Genomic DNA, 13,273 nt, shown 5'->3' with positions numbered 1-13,273 from the left:
GCCAAAAATTCTAAACTACCCAGTTTCTTACCAACATTAGGCTAATGAATTACCTGTGGTATATTAATAGAATTGAATGCCATAGAGCAATGAAAATGAATAAACTACTGCTACATGCAACAAGATGCATTCTCACAAACATCACTTATATACTATATATAAAGCATATATAAAAAAGAATTCCTACAACACTTATATTAAATTCAAAACTGGACGAAACTAATATGAAATCAGGATAGTAACTAATTTGGGGAGAAGTACTGGTAACTGGGAAATATTTCAAGGAGGAATTTTGGTGTGCTGGTAATATTCAATTTGTTAAAGCTTTCTATATGCATGTTCTACTTCAATAAAAAGAATTTAATTAATATAAATTATAACACATTGCACTTACTGTAATCTCAATAACATAGCAAATCTAAAGAAGAACTTCACTTGCATAGCAAAACCACAGACGATATCTCTAACCTATAATCACAGTAAACATAAGCTGACCTTATAGCAACCTTTGTTATAAGGCACTGGTATAGACTTTTATATTTCATCAAAAATGTTTTGGATATAAAGGTCATTAATAAGCAATTTAGATAAAATTGGATTTTGAGATTGAGAGAAAAAATCTATTACTTTTGTTTCTTATACGGCGATTTAATATCTCATTCACAACTTAATCATTATCTCACACAGAATTACTAGATTGCCGAGTGGAATTACCAGTTAAAGAGATATAAAGAATATGTGTGTTACATTATTCTTAGCATTCCTCTATGAGTTTTCACAGATGTCTTGAAATGTACATTAGGGACAATTGCTTTGCCAGACACATAATTAATGCTTTTAAATCAAGAACCTATTGAAGGTTAGAGCATACATGCAGTATTTTGAGTTTTTCTAATTAGATATATGCTATGATTTGTTGTAACCAGTTTTATTTTTTTCCAAGAAAACACGAATAGGCAGATTCTCTGGATAAAAATCCTTGAATCTTCTCCAAGGGCAGAGGATAAGGGAATGGTAGTAATGTAGCATAATGGCAAGAAGTGTGCCTTTATAAATGTGTGCCTTTCTTTTTGATTTCCTGGGATTTTGCAGAGTGATTAATACTTGTAATACTAATTAATACTCATTAGTACTCATAGAAGTCAATTTTATCACTATTACAAATCATATGTGAAATTTCATCATATATGTAAGTATTGTAAATTACTGGTAATTTAAGAGTAAAAGCCCTCATAACAATGTGTTTGAAAAAATTTATCTAAATTTTATCAAAATGTGAAACAGAGAAAAAAGTAAACCAAAAGAATGAAATTCTGAAAGGCCTGACAGACAACTTAATCAAGATTAATAAACGGTGTCCTTTTATCAAACAAGAGATGTTTTAAGACAATGTCTACATCATACTATTAGTTCTTAAATCATCAGAAAATTTTAATTCTATATGCAAATAAACTCAGTTATTTTTTATAATGTCAGATAATTATCATAAGTTATGCACATGGAAATTATGACGTTTTTAGTGTACTGACATCTCTTAAAATCTGAAAAAATATATATGACTTAAAAAATAAATATTGAAAAACAGGAGTCAAAGTTACAGTCTACAGTTTGTTTTTAAAAATTTGTGAGCATTAACTGCGTATGTTCTCTAGCATGAAATTAATGTCATTTGTCTATTGGTTAATCGATAAAATATATAGAAAAAATCACACATGGTTTGTTATCCAGGTGAGAGGCTATTGCCTAAATATCCTCTGGGCTGAGTGGATGCCTGGAACCCAGGTTACTTGATATTTGGACCCAAGCTCTTAACTACCTCAGGTTTCCTCCCTTGTTCCCTTAGACTCCATTTCAACTTGCTGGCATCACATTATGGCTCCACCCAAGACCTATCCTGTTCAACTATAAAGCAGGTTTACACAGAAATTTCCTGATTCTTTAACCTCTAGAAAATAATCCTAATAGTTTGTGCTCAGCATCCATTGATTTCTGCAGAAATGCCCTGTGAAAGAATTGTTAAATCTTTAACATCATGTTCCTTAGGAACATGTACTCTATTTAAAAAGTTGGTACATTTGTAACTAGTTATTAGGCTCTTCCCTTTAGAAATAGCCAACCAGAGCAATACTTTTCTAAATGCTCAATTTTGACTTCTAATATCTCTTTCAATTCTAATATTCAGGTATATTTTTGTTCCTTATGTTCTTTACGTGATGACTTTTTTTCCTTAAATGTAGCTAAGCTATTTTTTTATTGTTACTTGGCAGATGAGGATTAAATTGTATTATCAACTCCAGAAAGTTTATAAAGTTGAAAATTCATAGAACTCAAAATTTCATTTCTTGCTCTACTATTATCTATGTGGTGTTCAGCTGCATCATTTGTGAGTTGATAGGGTTTGAGGGACTCTGTTATGTCCAAAGTTGCTTCTGATGCAAGCTGTATGTGTCTCGGGTCATAAGAGTCAGAAGACCCCTTTATTCAACAGCTCCACAATTCTGTTCTTAGCTGGTATAGCCACTTTTCATTGAACACTGGTTAACGAAGAAGCCATCAATCTGGGTTTCTGACCTAACGGACATGTAAGTCATTTAGTCTGATGAAGCATATTTCCCTTTTTACTTTGCCTTCCATTATGTTTTTTACTTTGTAACAAAATGCCCTGTAGTACTTTAATTATTGTTATTTCTTCTTGGAACTGAAGAAACATCACATAAAAGTCATCAACTCATCTTCAGAACACACTTCAGAACACCACTCCAATCATTGTGGTTGCTGTTATAAATGTAATAAGAAAGGCTTTGAAAGTGAGTTTATCTGGAAGTTATATTTTTGTCAATACTTTTAATACCAATATGTAAAAGGCAAATAAAATTCTTCTGGATTTTAGAAAAAGATGAACATTCATGGAAAAAATTTTTGTCAAAGAAAAGAGAAAAAAAGACAATAGTTTAAAATATTTGCTTTGATACCAAGTTAGAGTATCACACCTTGGGTCATGGAAAGACACTTAAACAATATATTTTCCAGCTACTACATAGCAAAAGTATGATTGGGTAAAAAGTTCATTTTCTTCCATATTATGTAACTTATTATTAAAGATAATTTACTTTCATTTCCATCAATCATGCCCTCAGAAAGAAACATTTACATATACCGCTGGTCCATCTGTAGGTTTCTATCAAGAAAGAATATCCTACAATACAAAAAGTAGTTAAAAAAATCTTGGGTCTACTATAGTTTTCAATATTGTTATCTCCATGAATTAGATTTCCATCTCTTAAAAAGGTATAATATATATCAATCTATCAATTATATGTCCTGATGAAATATTATATTTGTAATTGTTATTTTTATAGATAATTTTTGTTAATACTAGTATAAAAAGGTTAATATATTTGATTAATGTATTTGAAAACTTGTTTTTAAAAATAAGTTTCAAGTTGAAAACATTTTAGAATCTAATCAATTCAAGTATCTTAATAAAATTCTAAATTTCAAAATATGCTTGGGACACAAAAATATTGACATTAACTGGATTACCCACATTAACCATAATTTACTTACTATTCCTGGTGAAAATTGGTGCATCATTCACAAACAATTCCCATTAGAAGCTTAGTGAATACTTTTTTCTGTTAGTTTCTTGATTTTTTTTTTTTTTTTTTCCATTCTAAATACAAACACAATCAGTTGGCTCTTGCTGGCAATTGTTTACTATTGGGAAATGAAGGTGTGTATTTTTTTTTTTTTCTTTTTTGCGGTACGCGGGCCTCTCACTGTTGTGGCCTTTCCCGTTGCGGAGCACAGGCTCCGGACGCGCAAGCTCAGCGGCCATGGCTCATGGGACTAGCCGCTCCGCGACATGTGGGATCCTCTCGGACCGGAGCTCGAACCCGTGTCCCCTGCATCGGCAGGCGGACTCTCAACCACTGCACCACAAAGGAAGCCCCAAGGTGTGTATTTTTAACCTGAAATTTACGGGTAGGAAAGTAAAAGACCACAATGTTGCTGATGAAATATATGGATCTGATACCCTAATATGATTCAAGAAAAAGTGTGTGAAAAGGTGGCTCTGCTTGGTGTGGTATTAAATGAATGGGACATGTTGTTTTTCTTTCTTTTTAAATGTTTTTGATGATATTTGTTTAATTTTTAGTTTCAAGTCAATGACCTCAATGAATTAAATATTTTCAAAATTTTATCTAGATAGATAGATAGAAATGAACTTTTAAAACATAACCACAGGGCTTCCCTGGTGGCACAGTGGTTGAGAATCTGCCTGCTAATGCAGGGGACATGGGTTCGAGCCCTGGTCTGGGTGGATCCCACATGCCGCGGAGCAACTAGGCCCGTGAGCCACAACTACTGAGCCTGCGCGTCTGGAGCCTGTGCTCCGCAACAAGAGAGGCCGCGATAGTGAGAGGCCCGTGCACCGTGATGAAGAGTGGCCCCCACCTGCCACAACTAGAGAAAGCCCTCGCACAGAAACGGAGACCCAACACAGCCAAAAATAAATTAATTAATTAATAAACTCCTACCCCCAACATCTTCAAAAAAAAAAAACAAAAACACAACCACAATATATTATCAGGTTTTAAAATTACTATTTCCTTAATACTATCACCAAATATACAGATTAAATAATAATTTGATTTAATTTGGATACAAATGAGATCAATATGTTTCCTAAGTCTCTTTAAACTGTTCATTTTAAATAATTAATATTTAATTAATTATATACTTCCATAATACCTCTTTTTCTCCCCTTGCAATTTATTTATTGAAAAAAAAATGAGTTGTTTGGTAGAGTTTCCCAAAGTCTGGATTTTTCTGATTGCAGTGTCATTTATTGAACATGTTTCTTCATAGTTTATACTTCCTGAAAACTGACAGTTAAATCTTACTTCATGTGAGAGACTGCATATACAGTAAGGTGTAATTTTTTTCATACAACATAAGCTAGAGTTTGGGAAATGTATTGTTGGCAATTATGGTTACATTGCCCTTATTCCTGAGTGTTGATTTTTACTTTGAGTGATGAGGAGGTTTCTTCTTGATGATAATATAATGGAAAATATCCTGTGGCAGAAAATTTGGAGAAGATGCAAATCATCCTCTCCCTGGGACTCATGTTTGGATTAAGTTTATAAGGTGATGAGATACCTCCACATTTCACTGGAGACACTTGATCAGAGTCTTATTGACTCTAATGAGACCTATTGAGGAGTGCAGTGCTAAGATACTTTTTATGTTTTCTTCTATCTTTAGAAGAAAAGTTTGTTTTATCCTATCCTGTAATAAGCTTTTGGGAATTAAGGACAAACTTTCGTCAACTCAGTACAAAGTAGTACTGAGCACTTGCCCTTTAATTTCTCAAATATTAGATGATTACCTATGAGCCAGGCACTGTGTTAGGAACTGAGGGTATAAATATTAGTGAAAACAGACATGGTTTCTCTTTTCACAGCACTATGGTCATATAAGGAATACAGATAATAATCAAATAAATCTCCTAGTTAGTATATAATTACTAATTGAGAGTGCTCTGAAGGGAAAGAACATTATTTAACATCATTATAAAACAAAGGAACCGAATCTCAAGATGTAGCAAGAAATAAGACAGTCGAGAACGAGGCACATTTGGGGGTGATAAGCATCCACCAGGATGTTTGTGGAACATAAAAATATTTCTCAGTTTCAATCTCAGAAATTCACTGAGGAAGGAAACCTTATTCATGAAAAAGTTTCTGAAAGTTTTGAGATATAGTCCTCACACTTTAAAATTAGACATTGAATAAAAGGATTATCCCTGAAAGGAAGAGAGATATAAGCCATTTGGTTTCTATGACAAAACTGCTTATTAAAACACAGGCCTTCTTATTTCTCTTATTTGCCCATATGGTCCACATGGAAAATATTGGGTAAGCAGAGAACTACATCTAGTCACAAAAAGTTTCGACTTCTGAATAGGTCCAAACATAATTTTAACTGCTGTTTGCAATACAAACTAAATGGTTTAGTGATTATATTAACTACATCGGTATTAGGCTAATTAAGTTGCTTTGTCTAGAAATATAGAGAAATTTCTTATAGGCCTGTGTAAAGCAACCATAAATAACCATGTGCAAAAATATGAACACAATCTGAACAGATTTAGAAATACAATATTCCCTACATCATGAAGTATTTTTCTACTTCAGCAGTTCTTTATGTGAGAGAGTCACCAAAGACACTTTAATATAAAGAAACCACAACTTTTTTTTTTGTAATAAATGGGGAACAAAAGAAATAGGAAGACAGAATATAGGAAATAATTTATGAAGAAAAAGATAGAAAACAAAAGAACAAATTTTTACTCTAAAATTTTGCAGTCTGATACCTGCCCTGCTCACATGAACCATTATTCAGAGAAGATAAGTGGTGACAGATGTGGCTTCGTTATGGAAGGAACTTAATGTCAAGCAGCTGAGCAACCACACTTCTTAAAGAAATTAATCCTGAGCCCTCCTAATTGGACTCTTCCTCTCCTGTTTCCTCCTTAAATTTCTAACTGGAGTTTTCAGTAAACGATAGCAATCTTGATGGCATCTAATGGTCTAAATAATATTACATTCCCGAGTCTTCCTGCTGGTAGTATTCATAAACACCTTTCGAAAGTACCAGCGTCTGGGGTAGAATAATTCATCTGAAATATGGCCATTTACTTATGATTTGTTATCATTTACATATATATTCTCCTTTCTATTAACTATTTTTTCTTTCCTGTCATACTTTTCTTAAGGAGTAATGGGTTAGACAATGATATTATTAGTAGGCCTAATTTATGAGGTTAAAAAATACCATTTTTTATGTGTTATATATTTAACCATGACATTTGAGATTCCTGTAGCATGACGGTACCATTTTTGAGGGGGGAGGGGCAGTTTTGCATTTCTGCTGGTTAGAGCCCTTATACAAAAACCTTTTTTAAAAAATCCATAGTAAAAAATTAAACAGTGACGGGGTATGAAGTTAAAAGCCCTCTGGAGAAGGTATATATTATAGAAGGGGGAACTCATATATATATATATATATATATATATGTAAATAATACTTTGCCTATTCCCATATGTATGTGGTATTTAATCTCACTACACCATAAGTATTCTCCAAGTGACACTGGACCACTGAGGATACCACTGGGTGATGATGGTGATGAAGTGGAGGAGGAAGGTTGTGATTTTTATTCTGGGGGCCACTCCAGCCTAGTGAGCTGCTCCAGGAAAGATTATGATTCCAGTGATACTTCCTTGCTCTGGAATGACCCAGCCTCCACATCCCAGTGAAATGGCTCCTCATCCCTGTGTGGTGTCATCTGGCCCTGCATGTGTAGTCTTTCACTTGTGTGGCTTTCTATTTTCCTATCCATCTTCTCACATAATGGTTAAAACTCCTCATGGCATTCTAGATCAGTGTTGTCCAAGAGGAATATTATTCATGCCACATTAGTAATTTAAAATTTTCTACTAACCACATTAACAAAACTAAAAACAATTAAATTAATTTTAATAATATATTTGATTTAACCTAAGGTATTAAATATTATTTTAACACACATCAATGTAAAAATCATTAATGAGTATAATGTTCTTTTGTTTTTTTATACTAAAGGTCCAAAATCTGGAGTGCATTTTACACTTACAGAACATCTCAGTTTGAACTAGACATATTTCAGGTGTGCAATAACCACATGTCCCTAATGGCTACCATATTGGAGAGCACAGCTCTGATTATTCCTCTCCTTCATGTAGCCACAGGCCTAGATCAAGCTATTATGTACTTTATCAAGGATGCCCCTCCATTTTCACACACTGAGAAACCTAGAAATGAGATGACACAGTTCCTCCCTTAGACAGTCAAATATCACCCTTTCTTTTAAAGTTCATCTTATTTGGACAAAATTTACATGATTTTCTATAACTCAGTTCATAAACAGAACATATAAAACTTCATTCTCAGTCTCCTTTCATCCCACATCAGGTTTGTGCATTCCTTCTTCTTTGAACTCTTAGATATCTATTTGTTGACCAAGCCCTTAATATGGTCTTATTATAAATTAGGCAGAAATAGGAAACAAAAGAGAATTCCAAACTCAAGAGAGGTTGGGAATCATATAATCCATGTACCATGTCCATAGGAAAACAGTATGTTCATAATAAAAGCCAAAAGCATGATTATTTTTACTCAGAGCCAGATTTTAATCCTGCCTCTATCATCTGTTTATATACCTAACATTTTCACTATAGGAACCACTTTTGCTCTAATATAGGAACTATAATATTAATAGTCCCTAATATTAAGAATTACAAATGCAACCATACCTTGAATACTTGCATTGGATCAGATTCTTTCCTAAGGATTTCACATTCATTAATTATTTATTAAATAAAGGAAATAAATCTCACCAAATGAGATAATGCATGTAATATTTCTATCTTATACTAGCTTATCGATATAGTCACTATAATAAAGCAATATTTATGATGGTAATCATTGCTTTCCTTATTATCTTCTAGCCTATCTTCAATTTTCTTAATAGATGATAGCATCTCAATTTTCATCATAGACAGAAATCCTGCAATGACAAAACTATGTGTATTTATTATATGAATCCCCAGGGTACAGTTTGTTTATTTCTTGTAAACTTTTGGTGCTCAGGTGCTCAATAGACAATGAATACATTAATGAATTCATTAATAAGCCAAAAAAGGGAGCACTTCTGAATTCAACAGCTGTGGTATAGCAAAGCAAGACTGTATCAATTATGTTTACTATTTCATTTAGAGAACTGTATTTACTACACTACAGCCTCCAAAATTTGTCAAAGCAAACCAAAGGAGATGCATGTTGTATAGTCTTTGACAATGGGACCAATTTGATTCCTCATATTCCTCTTCTCCTGCCCCTTCCCACTAATGACTAGGTCACGGGTGTGCCACCTGATCTGTTAATGGCTGGAACAGCCTTACATACACAGTGGTGAATCCTGTGGATGCAGAACAGATTCATATAAAAGTGGCTCTGCTCTTTCCTAGCTTTCAGATTTGGGAATTCATTGAATCTGCATCCTTCCTTTTTTTTTTTAAATCTTACAAAATACTAAAGTTTTTGCTTGTGCCATAAACATGTAAGTTAAAAACAAATCATACCAATCCATTTCTGAGCAAATGTTGAGTTAATGCTCTTTTGTGTACAAACTTCTAATTTAAAAGTGCTCATTTTGTAAGAGCCAACAAAGTTAATTGACAATAACATCAGCATTTCTGAGAAAATTAGATATTCACATATAAAAGAATGAAACTACACCCCTATTTTACACTACTCACATGAATTAAATCAAAATAGATTAAAAGGTTAAATGTAAGACCAGAAACCATAAAACTCCTAGAAGAAAATAGGAAAAAAGCTCCTTGACATGGCTCTTGGCTATGATGTTTTGGATGTGACGCCTAAAGCACAAGCAACAAGAGCAAAAACAAACATGTGGGAATATAACTAAAGAGTTTCTATACAGCAAAAGAAACAATTAACAAAATGAAAAGACAGCCTATGGAATGGGAAAAAGCATTTGCAAACCATATATCTGATAAGGGGTTAATATCCAAAATATATAAAGAACTCATATATAACTCAATAGCAAAACCCCCCAAATAATCCAATTAAAAATGGGCAGAGGATCTGAATAGGTATTTTTCCAAAGAAGATATATGAATGGCCATAGGTACATGAAAAGATGCTAAATATCACTAATCATCAGAGAAATGGAATGAAAAGCACAACGAAATATTATCTCACACCTACCAGAATGACAATCATCAAAAAGGCAAGGGATAACAAATGCTAGAGAGGATGTGAAGAAAAGGGAATTCTTGTGCACTATTGGTGGGACTGTAAACTGGTACAGCCACTATGGAAAACAGTATGGAGGTTCCTCAAAAAATTAAAAATAGGACTACCATACGATTCAGCACTTCCAATCCTGGGGATATATCCAAAGAAAACAAAAATGCTATATTGAGGTATCTGCACCCTTATGTTCATTGCAGCATTATTTACAATAGCCAGACATGGAAACAATATGACATGGAAAAATATGTGTCCATCCACAGATATATGGATAAAGAAGTGATATATATACAACAATGGAATATTTTTTAGCCATGAAAAAGAAGGAAATCTGCCATTTGTGACAACATGGATGGAACTTGAGGGCATTACGCTAAGCAAAATAAGTTAGACAAAGATATATAAATTCTGAATGATCTCAATTATATGTGTAATCTAAAAACAAAACAAAACACCAAACTCCAAAAAAAAGGAGATTTGTGGTTATCAGAGGTGGTAGGTAGGGGGAAGAGGGAATGGTTGAAGGTGGTCAAAAAGTATGAACTTTCAGTTATAACATAGATAAGTACTAGAGATGTAACATACATATACAGTTAACACTGCTGTATGATATATTTGCAAGTTAAGAGAGTAAGTACTAAGAGTTCTCATCACAGGAAAAGAAACATTTTCTCTTTTTTCTTTTTGTATCTATATAAGATGATGGATGTTAACTAAGCACTTGTTGTAATCATTCTACAATATACTTAAGTCAAACCATTATGCTGTATACCCTAAACTTATACAGTGCTATATGTCAATTTTATCTCAAGAAAACTGGGAAAAAATATGATAAAGAGAAAAAAATAATCAGCATTTTGTATTAAATGCTATTTGGAATGACGATCGCCTTTAACTTTTCCTGCCCTTTTAAACTTTACTTAAATGAAAATATTTTTTTATGTAGCTACATTTCCTATTTACATGAACAGCAAATAACTGCTACCTTATATGTGATTGTATATCAGAGTTACATACCATTATTTTACATCTAGGCTGTTTAAAGAACTTCTACTTTAAAGGAACAAAAACTACTAAAGGGTGAAATTTTCATTGTAATGCCTCAGAAATTCCTCGTCTAAAAATTTTCAGGATATTTCCAATACCAGTATTAGAACTTCTGATGACAGGCTTATGACAGATAAAAGTGATTATAATTCTTTACACCTGATCATCTGGGAGAGATTTTAGATGAAGTTTTTACTTAAAGAAAGAAATAAGCTTCAAAGTTTTTCCTCAAAGGAAAATGGATATAAGTGTACCTCCTCTCTTCTTCTCCCTCCTCCCTCTCTCCCTCTTTTTCTTCCTTCCTTCCTTCCTTCCTTCCTCTCTCCTTCCTTTTTCTTTCCTTTCTTTCTTAGCAGAGGAATAAAGCTTCAAAGATTGATGTCATGTGAGTACAAGAAATGAGATCCATACTTTGGATTAAAGATTATTGCCTGAGGGGACAATGAGCTTGTCTCAGAAGGCTCTATAACTACTTCATTAGAGTAAAAGGTGTGCATAGCCCTGCTATTGAGCTTCCTAAGAAGTCCATCCTCTCTTTGATCACCACATTGTTGACAAGGTATCTCACATATGGAAACGAGAGCACATGATCCACAGACGCACTGCTGTGCCCTTCCATGCATGAGGATTCAGCAGACATGATTTGGATTATGCACAATACTTAATGGAAATAGCCAAAAAAGAGACATGGCCTTGCAGGAAACTGATAGGAAACTTAGCTTGAACATGCTTGAAAGACAAAGAGACTATTAAAAAATGAAGGACATCATCAAACTCATGAGCTTTATCAAGCCATCCTAGTTTCAGGACTATACAGTTCAAAGCTGAGTTACAGGACTCCAAGCCAGGAAGGTTTATAGATTTCTAATTCTGTCTTCAACTATTTGCTAAATGACAGGGAATTAAAAAACAAATCCAAACAAAAAAGATAAAAGCAAAATCTCTGCTTTATTAAGCTTCTTGCATTCTCAACGAGTTACCTGTGAAGTAGAAGAATCTGGCTGAATAAATGAAGGTTAAATCATCAACAGCAAGATCACTATTTTCCCATTCAAAAGATCTATAAAAGGATGTAGTGCTGCCCTTGCTGTATTAATTTGCAAGCATAAATACTTGAAGGTAAAAGCCTGAGATGTGCATCTGGTCCAAAGTTAACAATAGTAAATGAATGCTAACTTTCTTTGAGTCTATTTTTTTCCTAGATTATAAGACAGATCAAATTATGATAAGTACACAAAGGAATTTTTACTATTATATTATGTATATTATATTTAATTTAAATATTATTTAACATTTGTGATACCTAGCCTATTCATCTAAATAAATAAGGGCCATGTTACTAGTATTTCCTCTCATTGGTTTTACTCCATATTTATCATGAACCAAGTTTGGTATATGCATATATTAAGTGAGAGCCCTTACATATTTAGCACAACAAATATACAACAAAGTACCTAGAAGTAAGAGATTTGTGTCTAACTTTTGATTAGAAATTTTAATTTTCTGGGCCTTAATGTCTTTACTTGTAAAATGGTTTATTTGAAAAAAAAATAGATTAGACCTAGATGCTTAAGGTGTTATCATTTTTTCTGGAGGGGGCACAGAGATAAATGCTCAGGAATGTATCTATATTATTCTACTCTTTCCAAGATAAAAAAGCTGATTAATTGATTTGCTTATTTTCCTGATACTTAAAGAGTGATATTATTAAGCAAAATAAAGTGAGTTTATTATTATTTTTTTCTCCAGCTTTTGCTTTGAGGAGCTAGTTTGTTTTATAAGAAGGTATGAGGTATTTCTGTGAAGGTGTATTAACAATAAGAATAAATCAAAACTATAAAACAGTTTTATACCAAGCTTCAACAATAAATACATGCCTTTGGCTCTTTATTTTAACTTTTGGACTATACACAATATTATAATTGATCTAGTTACCTTGAATTCCAGTTTGTCCCCATTTGATTCTAAGCAATTATCTGTTTAGATGAAGTAAATAAATAAATCATCTCCATTTTATATGAGGTGTTGACATTTATTGATTTAATGTTCTCTTAAAATCTTTTGGGGAAATGGTTTTTAAATTACAATAATAAGTGGGCAGAAGTTAATGGACTTACCCAAACTAGAGCAACATGTTGGCATGTAATTCATTGTCAAAATTCTGTGAGTGAATTTTATTTCCACTCCTTCTTTTAGTAAGGAAAATTATGGCTAAGGGGCTATATGTTGCTATCCTTTTGTAACTTGCATTGCTCCTTCTCTGTGAGCTAGTGTTTGAGGATACTGCACTACTAAGAAACATAATTATTTCCTTTTAGACACTGACATGTACTATGTT

The sequence above is a fragment of the Monodon monoceros genome, unplaced genomic scaffold (genome assembly GCF_005190385.1).
Source record: "Monodon monoceros isolate NGI ecotype Baffin Bay Population unplaced genomic scaffold, NGI_Narwhal_1 Super_Scaffold_12, whole genome shotgun sequence".
NCBI lineage: Eukaryota > Metazoa > Chordata > Mammalia > Artiodactyla > Monodontidae > Monodon > Monodon monoceros.
Note: the sequence above shows the minus strand (reverse complement) of the source record.